This window comes from Barbus barbus, assembly GCF_936440315.1.
Source record: "Barbus barbus genome assembly, chromosome: 21".
NCBI classification, from domain to species: Eukaryota; Metazoa; Chordata; class Actinopteri; order Cypriniformes; family Cyprinidae; genus Barbus; species Barbus barbus.
The window spans coordinates 27,151,477-27,167,504 of record NC_136749.1 but is presented as its reverse complement, the minus strand read 5'-3'; positions in this window follow the sequence as shown (position 1 = coordinate 27,167,504).

The window sequence follows — 16,028 nt, the reverse complement described above, 5'->3', positions numbered from 1 at the left end:
TTTAGTATCTTCGAAGCAACTTTCAAGCACAGTTTGGGGTGCGGTACTCACACGGCAGCTCAAAGCTGTGCGCGGATTTGCAGGAAAACGTCATATTCTTCACCCTTCGAGTGGAGAATTATATATTATCTACATCTCACTCTGAGAGTGTTGATTTTGTATTTAAAAGAAAACAAAAACAAAAAGTTATGTCCTTTTTCGATGTGAGTTTCATATGGAGCAAATTATTTTAAACCATTCCAAGGGCGTTCACACATACAGAGATTTGCTGCGTTGAAAAGTTGAGAAACTTTATGCAAGTCAACATGATACTGTGACTACCAGTAGGAGTGAAGACATTTGATGTGATAATGTGATCAGTCTCTTGTCAGATACTGTTGACAAAATGGTGAAGTTAATGTTCTGTATGATTTCTCTGCTCAAAAAAAAAACATGATGCATGGAGAACCTTGTCAGAAATCATGAGCGTTTAAAGTCCATTCATGCATCGATAATCGTTCATTTGCTTCATGATATGATGCTTAAGTGCTGCTGCGATTTATATTCAGACTCTTTCCTCTGCAGAATGCTCATTTGTACCGGCAAGAAAACTGATTCTTTGTCAAACGAGCTTGTTTTGATTGACAGCGCATCTCAGCGTGTGATAAAAATGAAAGTGTATGTGTGAACGCCCCTTCAGACTGTGCACATCGTCTCGTCATCGCAGTGCGCTTAAACCTACTAACCTCCTACAGATCCAAGTCACTTAAGGAACACGAGCGTTCCTATTGGATGATGCTCACCATTCAAGTGTAAAAACTCTCAAGTTTTTTTTTTTATGAGGAATGATTGCTATTACAAATGGTTTTCACGCTTGGCTGTTTTAAAGGAATAGTACACCCAAAAATGAAAACTGCTGAAAATGTACTCACTCTTAGGTCATTCGAGTTTGTTTGTTCATCAGAACAGATTTGAAGAAATTTAGCATTACATCGCTTGCTCACCAATAGATCCTCTGCAGTGAATGGGTGCCGTCAGAATGAGAGTCCAAACAGCTGATAAAAACAATCACAATAATCCACACCACTCCAGTCCATCAATAAACATCTTGTGAAGCAAAAAGCTACATGTTTATTAGAAACAAATCCATCAAAATGTTTTAAATCGCTTCCGACTAATATACGAGTCCTCTATCTTTAAAATTGCTTTTTCTTCAGTCTCATCTGAATCAGGAGAGAAATCTGCACATATCAAGCACTGTTTACAAGTGAAAACAGCCCAAAACATATCTAAATATGTTGGCCAGAAGTGACGTTTTAACTTAAAATGCCTTAATGATGGATTTGTTTCTTACAAACACACAACTTTTCACTTCACAAGACATTAATTGATGGATTGGAGTTCTTGTGGATTATTGTGATGTTTTTATCAGCTGTTTGGACTCTAATTCTGACGGCACCCATTCACTGCAGAGGATCCATTGGTGATCAATGGAATGTTACATTTCTCTAAAGCTGTTTCCATGAAGAAACAAACTTGGATAGCCTGAGGGCAAGTCAATTTTCAGCAGTTTTTAATTTTTAGCTGAACTATTCCTTTAAAGGTGAAGTTTGTAATTTTTTCATTGTTGAAATGCTTTCTCTGTAACTGTTAGTAAGCCATTCATAGGTTCCTGAAGAGTGTAACACTGTGGCTCTGTGGTGCTTTTCACAATACTCTTTTCGATCGAGCATCCCGACATGTCAACTTCTGAATCCAGTGGAGGTGTGAGGGGCTGTTCAGACAGAAACACATTTTAGCGTTTAAAACCATGTAACTAAACATAAAACATGTTTATAAGTGCTTTATCAGCCATTCGCAAGTGTTAATAAACACTCCACTTGTTCAGATGTCCTGTAAATATCATCTGATTGGTCCATTGTTTCAAAACGGATTTCTTCAGTGCATCTTGGTAAGAAGCAAAGTAACAGCCAAAGGCATTCATTTAGCATTTGCAGAGATCAGAAATTAAAAATAATGCAGAAATCCAAATATAGTTTTTGAAATGGGTCTTAAATATATTATGTAGTTTGTTTCAAATTTTATTAACTCAAATGCACTGTAAAAATTTTTTTTTTTAGTTGTAAATAGATTACTGTAGTACATTTTACAAGAACTTTCTACTAAAATTGTATGTTTAATTCAGTGTGTTGCTTGTGGTTTCTTTATAATTCTTTTTCTCAAATGTACTAGCAATTTCTAAATTAAAATAGTTTTAAGTAAATTCTGCACTGCATTTTTTCATGGTTTTGGCCATGAAAATAATAGCCAAAGAAGCTGGCATGGTATTAGAAATACAAACAAAAATAGGTAACGCAAGAATGTGTCCTGTATGAATGGCCTGTAAATGTGACAGAAATTACACACTTCACCTTTAGGAAAAATAACTTTTTACACAAATTCACTCATTGGGTTATACTTCATATTTTCAGATTAGTATCGAATATCCACAAATGTTTCCGATTTGCTCACTTTAGGATCACATCCGACTGGCTATTAGCAGATTTCCTGCTTCATAACTCATAATAGTGCCTTGTATAATATTTCACTGGTGTTGTGGGGAAAATGGGTTCAATTTTCTGTTTGTTTATTTATTTATCAACTACAGCTAGTTTAATTGTTCTACAAAAAGTCACTTTTGCACATACCTGCCAAATATAATCAGATATAGCATCAGTGCTATGTTTGAGTTCTTTGTGCCGCTGCCCATAATGTCTTTTCATCGACAATTTGTATATTTATACAGACGTTTTTGTTCCTTCAGAGGGTAAGCGTTGAGCGGCATCGCCGTGCTGTGTTTGGCTCTCACTATTCTTATTAATGACATGAAATATCGAACACTGTCAAAGATTTAGGATTGCTTTTAGACACTGGCTCCTTCAGATGGGTCCATCACCCTTGTAAATGCATTCATATCAAATGTACAGATATTTAAACTTTTTTCAAAAGAGTTATATTTTTGTGAGAAATTTGGAAAATAAAAGGTTATGTACATATCCATTTGTAAATGCCATTTACAAATAAAAAGTAATTTGCTTTTCTACATTTGCTGGATTATTTCTTGAAATATTCAAAGCTGTGCTTGTATGAGGACTGACTACACAATGTCTTAAGATCACAGATTTATCGGTTGCGTCTCAAATTACATATTTATAACATGGTAGGGGGAAAATTCCTTATTAAATTGGAATGACTGAGGAGTGAATGAATTAATGAAATATTAAATACATTTACTAATTTAGCTGGTTATTTGCTGATAAATGTACAAGTACAATATAAAGGATCTACTTTTCAAAAGTGTGTAGTCTGTAAGATTTTAGGTGTAATGTTGTTGAAAGTATCATATGCTCACCCAGCCTTAATTTATACATTAAAAATAGTAATATTATTAAATAAAATTAAATTGCAATTTAAATCAAATATTGTAATTTATTATCAATTTAAATTAATTAAATTATTTACATTTTTATTATTAATTTAAATTGCAATTTAAAATGTTTTGTGCTGAATTTTCAGCATCATTACTCCAGTCTTCAGTGTCACACGATTCTTCAGAAATCATTCTAATATGCTCATTTTGTGCTAATGAAACATTTCTTATTATTAATTCTGAAAATTATTATTTTTATTTTATTGTTTGTATTTACTTATTTGTTTATTTTGTGGAAACCAAGATGATTTGTAACATAAAAGTAGCTGATAAAATGATTAATATTGACAAAACAGATTAATTAGCTAATAACATGATTTTACAGATTGTGCTAACATAAATTTCTGAGTATGTGGTTGTACATCACTGTGAACAATTAGTTAATTTAAATTCATTAGCTAAAAATAGTTTAGTTGAAATTAAATACAGTTTATAAACGTTGATTAATTAAGACTGCATTTGTTTTGTGGTAATTAGTAGTTTTGCCCAGATTAGGTTCATACATTTAGCAGCGGCTTCAACCTCACATTTATTAACACCGAGAAAACTTGAAAGTGAATCATCAAAACATTTGCGCAAGGAATTGTGGAAATTATTAGCACAACATTAGTATGCAGGGCTGCACACTAGAACTTTTATGTTTGTTATTTTTAATCATTCATTTAGGTAATGCTAATCTTGCGTACTACTTAGAACAGGTACTATCCAGATTGGGACGCAGGGTTATTCCAGCATGATTGTGCGTGATGGATGATGTTTCGTGCATGGAAACTCAAACACTAGCAGTACTTGAAAGCTACATGCAACATGAAAGCAGAGGATCAAACAGAACGTGGGACTTCTACACCGTGGAGCTTCAAACCGGATGTTGTTAGTTCTTTCCAGAATTGAGACGTGATCAATTATTGATGAGGAATGGCAATGGAGTGAGCGAGACAGGTTTACAGGCGGTGACGGGCATATAAACAAAGCTGAGGTTGATCAAATGGAGCACCATACAACAGAGAAGCTGACAGGACAATTTGTCCAGTTGCTTGTAAATAAAATCCAGTGAATTAAAAGGGAATGAGTGCAAATTGAGGAAGAGCGCAGCAGTTCTCAAAGACAACAGTGTTAGGCCGACAATGAAATGTTGCTCAGGAATGAAACCTGGATGAAATGCATTGCCTATGGTTTCACTTTGGCCCTGAAAAACCAAAGCTCTGTGATCTATACGTTCATACTGTCAGTATTTTGGATTGACAACCGCATTTACTCTTAGATGTGATTGTAACACACAACACAACACACTCCCCCTTACCTGGATTTGAATGTTCAGATGACACACAGCTCATATCTGCAGATCTGTAAGTAACCAAAAAAACACACATGGAACCCGCACGCAGCAGGAACTTACCTTAAAGTTACAAACATGTATGAGTTTCTTTCTTCTTTTGAACACAAAGGAAGATATTTTGAAAAATGTTGATAACCTAACAGAATCAGGTCCCATTGACTTCCATTGTATGGACAAAAATACAATGTAAGCCAAATGGAACTGAAACTATGTGGTTGCCAACATTCTTCAAATAATGCTCTTCTGAGTTCTGGGAAAAAATTACAAATTGTAGGCTACAGGTTTGAAATGACATGAGGGTGAATAAATGACAGAATTTAAATTTTTTTGGTTAACTATCATTTTAAAACAATACAAGTAATATTAAAAATAATCTTAATTCAACAAAACATATTTCCTTTGAAAACAAATAATATATAATTTTGAAAAAAAAAATTGCAAAGAATATTTAAATTGCAAAGAAAAAATGAAGACAATAAATGAAGAAAAGTATGTATTTGTCATTTTTTATAAATGATCTTATTTATTAATGTAATTTTTTTAAATAATAAAGTAAATAGTAGTTATATTATTTTCTTTCTTTCAAAAAAAAAAACTATATATATATATATTTATTTATTTATTTAATTTATTTATTTATTTATTTTTTGGAACAGTAAAGAAAAGCAGCTCAGCAGGTTTTGATTCCAGCACGGCACAAGACATTCTCTTCTCCCAACTTTAAGGTCTTTTGAGTTCTTTCACAGCCGTCTGCTTCTGTCTGGAGATTTCAGTATAAAGTGGCAGCATCTGAAGTGCAGCCTGGCGCAGGTGACGCCGTCCCATTAGCCCGGAGGTGATGAGGTACAGAACATGAGCGAATGAAAGACCCATCACACTTTATAAACTTTCAGAGGTGACATCTGTGGCCTCAGACACGCATATGCATCTGGCACACTTCCTGGCCTGGTAATGTGATGGGTTACAATGCTCGAATATTCATTTAGTGTTTTTTTCTCTTTTTTTTTAAGTTGTAAAAAATGTTGTGTTTGATAGTGTGCTTTGCTTTAGTTTGCACTGTAAAACCCTCTGGAAATTTTCAGTTAACCATGTAGTACCTGCTCACTCTAAAAAATGTTGGGTTAAATACAACCCAGTATGGACAAACCCAGCTATTGGGTTGTTTTGACCCAGTGGTTGGGTTAGTGCCTAGAAGGTTGGGTAAAACATTTAGCCCAACCGCTGGGTTGTATTTAACCCAGCATTTTTTAGAGTGTGACATATGAAATAATAATTCCTTTTTTTAAGTAGCCATTTATTAAAACTGTAGACAAAAAGGCTTTTATGGCTCATTGATATAGTGAGGAATATAAAGGCCCAAAATAATATAATGCAATTTGGTGCAGAATCGCTGATATTTTTATGGTCAAAAAGTAAGATAGATTTCTTCTGATAGCTTGTAATATAAATCAGTGAGATCTTTATAGGCTAAAAGTACAGCAGACTACTTACATAAACTGATATAAAAAAATTGTTGTCATTCTATGTATCCCAATATTATGTATGTCTTAGTACACTCTAAAAAATGCTGGGTTAAATACAACCCAGTGCTGGGTAAATATTGGACAGAACACATGCTGGGTTGTTTTCAACCAACAATTGGGTTAAATGTTTAACCCAACCTTCTGGGCAGTAACCCAACCGCTGGGTTCCTCCATATTTTACCCAGCGCTCGGTTGTATTTAACCCAGCATGTTTTAGTGTAAGTACAAAATTCAGTAGTTTTACTGTGAGAAAAAAAACATGTACTGCAATGCAATACAGTGATGATTCCAGTGAGTGTTTGTCTTGAAATATTACTAGTTATTCTTAGATCAAATGAGTCAAACAACACATCCATTCCTTTGATTTTTAAACTCAAGTATGCATTTCAAGCAAACACCCATTAAGAAACTCATCTGATCAGGGTGATTTGAACTCGAAACCAGCTTAATTATAAAGGCTAGTCTTTTTAATTGTAATTTAATTGTATTATAATGCTATGATTAGTCGTGTAGTCGTTCCGGCAACCCACTGATTAGCTGGATTTGAAACTGAAGGTATATCGCCTCACCGAACTAGAGTAGAGCTAATGTGTTTCCCAGCATGTGGACAGAAGTGCCGCCCATATGATTTGGGTTTGCAATAGCACTCTTTTAAATACTACTGATGGGATCTGCCAACATAAAAGTAAATGCAACACGGCAGCTATGGAAACAACAACAATAGAGGGAAGACGCCAAGCAAAAACAGTAATTTCCCAAGCAACCTATTGCATAATGAAGAGAAAAAACCCTGGGTGTCACTGCTCTGCAATTACCTTGCTGGGTAATTACTCAGCGGAGCTCTGTTTTGGGGGCTTGAATATATGTAATCTGCTGATGATGGCTCTTTTTTGATGAGCCGTGTAATTAAATTAGTTTGCAATATATCGGAGATTGAAAACTTTGAATTGAAACCGGCAAAGTTGAAGTCTTTCTTCCTGGTATGTACTCTGATCCGCTACGTAGGGGATGAATTAAAAACCTATAATGTTTCATTTTCAGCCTGCCGAGCAAAGCGAATCATTTTCACGAGAATCCTTTCAGTCTCTGGCTTGTGAAACGAATGACGTCACGAGCTTCCAGAAAGTCTCGGATCCCAATAAAACAAAGTGGGGAAGCAGTTGGAGAACACTTTCCTCAAGCAGATTGAGGTTTTCTCCGCTCCACGCATTGCCATCTGCGTCGCTCTCATGACTGCAGTAATTATCAAGGTAATGGTGCTTATCATGCATGAAATATGAATATAATTTACATAAATCGTCCTTGATAGTCCAAACATCCTTAACGGAAAAAGGCTCTCCGAGTTGGGACGTTTTAAATATTTTACGGGTTTCCGAGCTGAAGGATATGAATCTGAAGCTGACATTTTCATCTGACACGAAATGTTGCAGGATAAGAGACAAGCTGCAGTTTTGCGGTCTATCATATCATACTTGACATTTTGGCAGGGGACACTCTTTAGATTATAGCAGGATAAAACCTGACTGCTGCAGGAATAGATGGAGTGTGGATGCGCACTGTTTTGAGTCCCGAGTGCAGAAGTCTCTTTGGACCAGGCCGTCCCTCGGAGACTCGTTCAGCACATCTCGTACACTCACTCCATCAGAGAGTCTGCAGAGCTCAGACAAATCCAGCTATACGCTTACTGAGAGACTGTCAACTCATGCAGATGCAAACAGACAAACTTGAGCAAAACTACAGTCTCCTGCAATCAATACGTAGGCTACTGGTCAAAAATGAGGATATTTTGTAGAATGTGTATGCTGCTCTTTTACTTATAATGAAAGCAGGACCTGTCAAGCTCAAAAAAGCACCATAAAAGGAGTATATATGACTCAAGATTATTTTGTTATTTATGCAAAATCCCATTTGATGTTCACAAATTACAATTTGGCATGCAAGATTTCAAATCATCAAGTTTGGTTGATACTACATGCTTATGCTTTATACTTATTATTTTATTTATTTATTTATTTTGTGTGTGTGTGTGTGTGTGTGTGTGTTTTAAATTAACTGTTGTCAAAAATTTAAAAAGCTAGTACCCATAATTTAGTAGTAATAAGAATAACAACAACAATAATAACAATATTTAAAATATTTGTAATAATAATACTTAATAGTGGGAAACATGGCACATGTCTAATAAAAAAGGTAATATTAACATGCTAAATGTAAAATAAAAGAAATCTCACCAAGGCTGCATTTGTTTAATGTAAAATATACTAAACATTAATATTGTAAAATATCATTACAATTTAAAGTAATTGTTTTCTTTTGTAATATATGTATTTTCAGCATCATTACTTCAGTCTTCAGTGTCACATGATCCTTCAGAAATCATTCTAATATGCTGATTTGCTGCTTCTATACTATATTCTTAAGAGTATAAAGTTCAAAAGAACAAAATGTATTTAAACAGGAATCGTTCATATTATATTATTATTCTTTTATATTTCTTTACTGTCACTTTTGATGAATATATTGCATCCTGACTGAATAAAAGTATATATTTTTTTTCAAACAGGAAAAAGAAAAATCTTACTGACCCTAAACTTTTGAACGGTAGTGTACGGGGGAAGTCGTGGCCTAATGGTTAGAGAGTCGGACTTGTAATCCAAAGGTTGCGGGTTTGAGTCTCGGGCCGGCAGGGATTGTAGGTGGGGGGAGTGAATGTCCAGCGCTCTCTCCACCCTCAATACCACGACTGAGGTGCCCTTGAGCAAGGCACCGAACCCCCAATTGCTCCCCGGGCGCTGCAGCATGGCTGCCCACTGCTCCGGGTGTGTGTGTGTGTGTGTGTGTGTGTGCATGCATTTGTTCACTACTCACTGCTGTGTGTGTGCACTTGGATGGGTTAAACGCAGAGCACCAATTTCGAGTATGGGTCACCATACTTGACAATACGTCACGACTTTACTTACTTTTTACTTGAAATAAAATATTTTAATTGATTACATCTACTTATACTTATTCCGGTCTGTTCCTCACACAAAGATAAAGTATAAACTTGGAAAATAGTGCACAAGTCACGTGTGTTAGTGTTTGGTGTGTGTTTGTGTAAATGTTTCTTAGAGCAGCATGGACATTCTGCTAAATGCCTGGTTTTGTGTTGCATGGAAGAAAGTCCTTGAGATCTGGAGCCACATCGGAGTGAGTAAATGACAGAATTTGAATTTTTCAGGCTAACTTTTCCTGTAATAACCTCATATCATCAAAGTGAAGATGTCAAGGAGTTTTGTGCTAATATCGTCACTCATGTGAGAGATTGTGTGCTTTGTGAATGGCTTTGAGAAATGTCTGTTTGCTGAATGGCGTCTGTTGTATTAGGTCCGTGCGCTCGCAGCGACAGAAGCCTGCCTGAGATTCTCAGGCCCCTCGTCTCCCTCTCAGCTGTCTGTCACGCCGGATGACTTTTCCATCTGCTCTCTGAATCTTCGTGGGTAAAAAGCCTGAGTAAAAATTGGCTTCCTTTGATGACAATGTGACACATGAAATGGCTTCTTTTGTACGAATCCCTGGTCGTCAGACAAAGCGTGTCCTCAGACCCAGCCTTCCTTTGACTGTCAGACTCGTGTGGAGTTCAGGTGAGACTGCCGCCATCAAACCTTGTCTATAGTGCCAGGATAGATCCTGCTTTGCAAATGTGCATGAATATTCATTAATTTCCCTGAAATGATGATGCAAATATTTAAAATTTTATGCAACGCTGTGAAATCCTGTAAATTTTGATTAACACCTGTTACTGTAAATTTCATGTTACTTATTATTATTATTTACATACACAAGGATAATATTGTGGTTTTATTTTAAAATTTTTTAATTGGATATGTGTCGTGTGGTTTTTTATTTTCATACCATTAAGTACAATGACAATTATGACAAATAATTCAAATATTATTCATGAAATCTTGTAAATGTTTAAATATCACATTTCATAATCATTTTATTGATTTTTAATAATAGTTGTTGTTATTATTTACATCACCATATTGTGATTTTAATTGATTTTTTATTATTTTATTAGTGGTAGTTGTATTTTACCATTTTTACATCATTTTTAGTTTGTTTTTCCTACTATTGGCTATTATTACAAATATTTAAAGTATCATAATTCATCATTTTTGTTACATTGATTTTTATTTATGATCATTATTATTACATATATGCCTATATCATGATTATATTGTTTCTATTTTGAATTTTGAATTTTATTTTTGTTTTTATATATTACCTTTTTATTGGACATGTGCCATGGTTTTTCTACTAGCGAGTACTATTATTAATTACAAACATTTAAAATATTACGCAACTCTTGTAAGTGTCGATTAACACACCTGTAACTGTAAAATCATGCTTCTTATTTTTATTTTTTATTTATGATGATTATCATTGTTATTTACATATACCATGAAAATATTGTTTTTTGTATATTTGTTTACATTTATTTATTTAGTTTACATTTACCATGTAAATATTACCTTTTTATTGAACGTGTTTTTTTAAGTGCTAATATTACAATTATTATATAATATTATTACACTAAATATTTGAAGTATTATGCAACTCCATGAAATCTTGTAAATGTCTATAGCACACCTGTAACTGCACGTTCTGTATCAAAGCTGGCGGTTTTATAAAAGATATATGTTATGGGAAATGACAGTGAATTTTCCACAGTTAAAGGGTGTTACACATGAGAGAATTAAAGTAATAAAGTTTGTTGCTTTATTTAACCACCATCGTTTTGCAGAAATCCTGCAGCTGTGAGTCAAGCAGTAATTAGCATCGTGGGGAGACTCATTTCAAGCACTTGTCTATTTGCAGCCGGGCTCTTCATGGAGCGTGAGAGCATACAGACCCTGACGGGAATATCATCCCGACTGCAGAAATCCACTGAATAATCAGCCAATCTGACAGCTGCGAGGACACCACATGACACTGTTGCCCCCCAGTGTTTATTCTCTTCTCCATTTCAATTATTTACTGTAAGTGATGTATCCTTCACAGACAAGTCATAATACCATGGATTTTTGGACATGGTAACTGGTTCATACTATCTTATTTGTTTTGTATTTTATTTATTATTTTTTTATATCTACCATGATACTATAATATTTATTCATATTTCTACGTATACCATAGTAATATTGTGTTTTAGTCCATTTTAAATTATTATTTTTTTTAATTTTATTAGTTTCTTTTTTTTACATGTACAATGGTAATGTCATGTTTATTAATTATGCTTAATTTAATTATTATTATTATTATTTACACATACCATGATAATACTGTTTATTTTATTTATTATTTTTTTATTGATTTATTTTCTTTCCATTTTACATGTGCCATGATAATTATTTATTATTGGACTTTTTCTTTTACTTTTTTGGACATCTTGTTTTTTATTATGGTAATACTGTGGACTTTATTGCCAACACATCATTCTAAAAACTTGTTTGTTTGTTTATTTTGTACTAGAATTCATGACTGATGGTATTTACATGGTACTCCAAGAATCTACCACAGTAGTGTGGGACATTTACCATGTTAAAACCTTGATGTTTTGGACATTTACATGTTTTATATGTTGTCATTGAATATAATGTCATTGTCATACTGAAAATATGACATGTAAATTGCATGGTACATGAATATGGTAATTATTCAGTACAATGGTACCTCCACAGTACTCTACTGTTAGTGTCTGACTGTTTGCTTTCTTTCCACAGAGTGATGGGGAAATGCAGATGTCAAGATTTCTTTTTGTTCTCTTTTAGTGTCTCTATTAGGACGTGTCATCATAATCTGGTAACCATGGGAACGGATATCAGTTCTTGTGCATCCAGTGACCCGTGTGGCATCCTTCAGAGTGAAAGTGATGTATGGTGTGCAGCGCTGTCATAACCGTCACATACATCTGTCTGAGAATATACTCAACATCATTCTGATGGACACTAAGATTCAGAACGCTGCATTGCCATCTGCAGAGTAAACGCAGAAGAGGAGTTTAACTAACCCTCCAAATCTCTGAAAGTCAGTGTGAAATGATGTTCTCTACTTCAGTAATCACATGTACTCGTGAGAAATATTCAACAAGAAGAGTGGGAATTAATCAGATTGTAAAAAAAAAAAAAATTATTGAATAATTACTGGAACATTTACTTGGAATAATGTGTAGAAGTGAAATGAAATAAGATGCCAAAATCTTTATACCAAGCCACTTGACCTAAACATTCAAGTATTTGAATCTATTTTTATTCATTTTTATAATAATAAAAAATAATTCTAATTATGATTTGGTTTATTTTCATATTTATTCGTGTTAATTATCAATATTTTTCTGGAAAATTAACTTACTTTTTACATACACTACTTCCTTACTTAAAAAAAAAAAAGAAATTAATGCTTTTATTCGGCAAGGATACGTTAAATTGATCAAAAGAAACAAGACATTTATATTATTAAAGATTTACATTTTAAATCTTTTTAACTTTTTATTATATCATGGTTTTGACAAAAAATATGAAACAAGACAACTATTTTCAACATTGATAATAAAAAATAAATGTTTCTTGAGCAGCAAATCAGCATATTAGAGTGATTTCTGAAGGATCATGTGACTGAAGACTGGAGTAATGATGCTGAAAATTCAGCTTTGATCACAGCAATAAATTACATTTTGATATATATTCAAATATCAAAATTGTAATAATATTTCACATTATTACTGCACTGTAAAAAAAATAAAAAAAAAATAAAAAAAAATTGAGCAAACTTAAAAGTTTAAGGCAACCAGCTTCAGCAGATTTTTGAGTTGTCTCAACTTATTTTTTTAGGAAATTTCAAAATTTTCTTAACTTTGTTGTATGAACTCAAAACAAGTAGTTGAGATTACTCAAATATCTGCTGAAGCTGGTTGTCTTAAACTTTTTAAGTTTGCTCAACTTTTTATTTATTTATTTATTTTACAGTGCTGTAAAAAATCAAAAGTTGAGAGAACTTAAATGTTTAAGGCAACCAGCGGATTTTTGAGTCTTCTCAACTTGTTGTTTTAAGTTTATACAACAAAAAGTTGAGCGAACTCAAAAAGCTCCTACAAAAATAAGTTGAGAAAACTCACAAATCTGCTGAAGCTGGTTGCCTTAAACTTTTTTTTTTTTTTTTACAGTGTGTTATGTAATTATGTATGTTTTTACTGTAATTTGTAATCAAATAAATGCATAAGACGCTTCTTTCAAAAACAAGAAAAATCTTACCGGTTCCAAAATCTTTAAGGGTAGTACAATATATTTATGAGGCAAATTTTTAAGAATTGTAGCTGATGCTTTATCCATGCTTACTAATGACACATTTATTATTATTATTGTTATTAAGCCTGGTCCACACTGCAGGTTATTCTGGCCAAAAACCGCCCACTATATTATTGACAAATCAAGCAATCTTTTTATGTGCCATTTAGGGGTTTGTCTAAAATAGATGACACCACAAAAATACACCAGCACAGAAAAACTCCCAAACAGCATGTATAGATTCTGTTATCCGAATTTCTGCCTGTCCATTAAAAAATAAGTAAGCGATTCTGCATTCATGGATCAGCCCTTGCAAGATTTGACCTACAGCCTTTAAATTACAAGCCCTGTTCTTGAAAGACTACCCAGCCCACCCACCGTCAGCGGCCTGGAGTTCATTGAGCAGCTCTTCATCACTCAATACTTGGCCTGAAAACAAACAGTCCAGCCTGACAGACCCTTCAGGGCATATGTATAAGTCACCACATACAAAATGAACAATGAAGCTTAGAAAATATTACTAGAAGGCCCTCGTCCAGGGGCCGCAATAGCTGGCCAGTCACACAGCAGAAAGTTTACTTTATAGTGCAGCTTAAATCCATGATTTGAAAAATACAAAACTGTTCGTATTTATAGTGTCTCGACAGAGCGATGAATGGACGGCTGTGATGCGAGGAGAAAGAGCCGATTCAGCAGAGAGGAAGACCTCCGTCACAGAGAAACGCCTCTCTGTACAGTAAGCACACAGATCTGCCTCTCCTCCAGCCTTGGGATGTCGCCAGGGGGCTGCCGTTCAGGAAAAATGGAGGCAGAAGGGAATATTGAATGGGACGCTTGTTTTAGATGTGAAGTTGAATGGAAATCTAACTTGCTAACATTTTCGTTGGCAAGTTTATGCAGTATATGCATATATGCTAGTATATGCTCCATCAGATGGAAGTCCATCTAAAAAAATTGTAATTCTGTCATTATTTACTCACCCTCATTTCATTTCAAGCATGCTCATATGTGACCCTGGACCACAAAACCAGTCATAAGTGTCAATTTTTCGAAATCATCATCTGAATAAATAAGCTTTCCATTGGCGTATGGTTTGTTATGATAGGACAACATTTGACCGAGATGCAACTATTTGAAAATCTGGAATCTGAGGGTGCAAAAAAATCTAAATACTGAGAAAATCACCTTTAAAGTTGTCTAAATGAAGTTCTTAGCTATGCATATTACTAATCAAAAATTAAGTTTTGATATATCTACGGTAGGAAATTCACTAAATATCTTCATGGAACAAGATCTTTACTTAATATCCTAATGATTTTTGACATAAAAGAAAAATTGATAATTTTGACCCATACTATGTATTTTTTGCTATTGCTACAAAATACCCCAGCGACTTAAGACTGGTTTTGTGCTCCAGGGTCACATATTTTAGGGTGGAACACATTTTTAAAAGATTTTTCCAATTCTTTTCCATATATTGACAGCTCTGAAGCAATAAAAAAACTTCAAATTTGTATAAATATATTTTTCCCTATGGGAAAAGGACATCAGCCTATACATTCGCTGAAAACTGAAGCAATCAAAAAGTCATTATGAAAACAGTATCTGAGCATAAAATATGAACATTGAAGTGCTCATGTTGTGAGCTTTAGAGACACTCAGCATACCTTAAAAAAAAAACAACCCTGCAAATATAAAATTACACAGGGGAAAAACTGAAATTTAAATCTTACCCACTAAAACTCTCTAACCACATTTGCATGGCATATTTAAATGAATGCAAATGCAAATGTGAGATTTAAAGTTTTTTTTTTTTTGTTGCACTATTGAATTATTTTAATTACATTTTCTTTTTCCTCTTTTCTTTCAGTAAATGCCGTTTTATATTTCATGAATACAGTGCTCAGGACTGCATTTATGGTACATTTATTGTGATTTCTACTTTGCTGCATGGGCAAGAGCACCATGAATTCAGCAAAGTACTTCCTGTTATTTTCTGTGGATGACAAAATTCCAGACTTGGACAGTCATCAGGGAGAGTAAACAATGGCAGAATTGTTAGCTGCGGGTGAACTATCCCTTTAAATGCAATATTTTCAGCTGGGAGAAAAACAGTTTTTCAGAGCGCTCTGTGGCACATAAAAAGACTGTTACAACATAATTGGAAAAAAAAAAAAAAGCTCAGGGTGAGAGGTCATTTCACCTGTGCAAAACATCAGTAGATTCAGAGAAACCACTGATAAGACCATCAGAAATATTGATTCTTGTTTTATGTCATATCATGACCCATTATAATCCAATTCTACATGTGGAGGGAAGTTTCACCGGCGGTCTGGGAATAATTGGTCCCTGGAGAGATCACATCAGCCCCACCTCTCTCTCTCTCTCTCTCT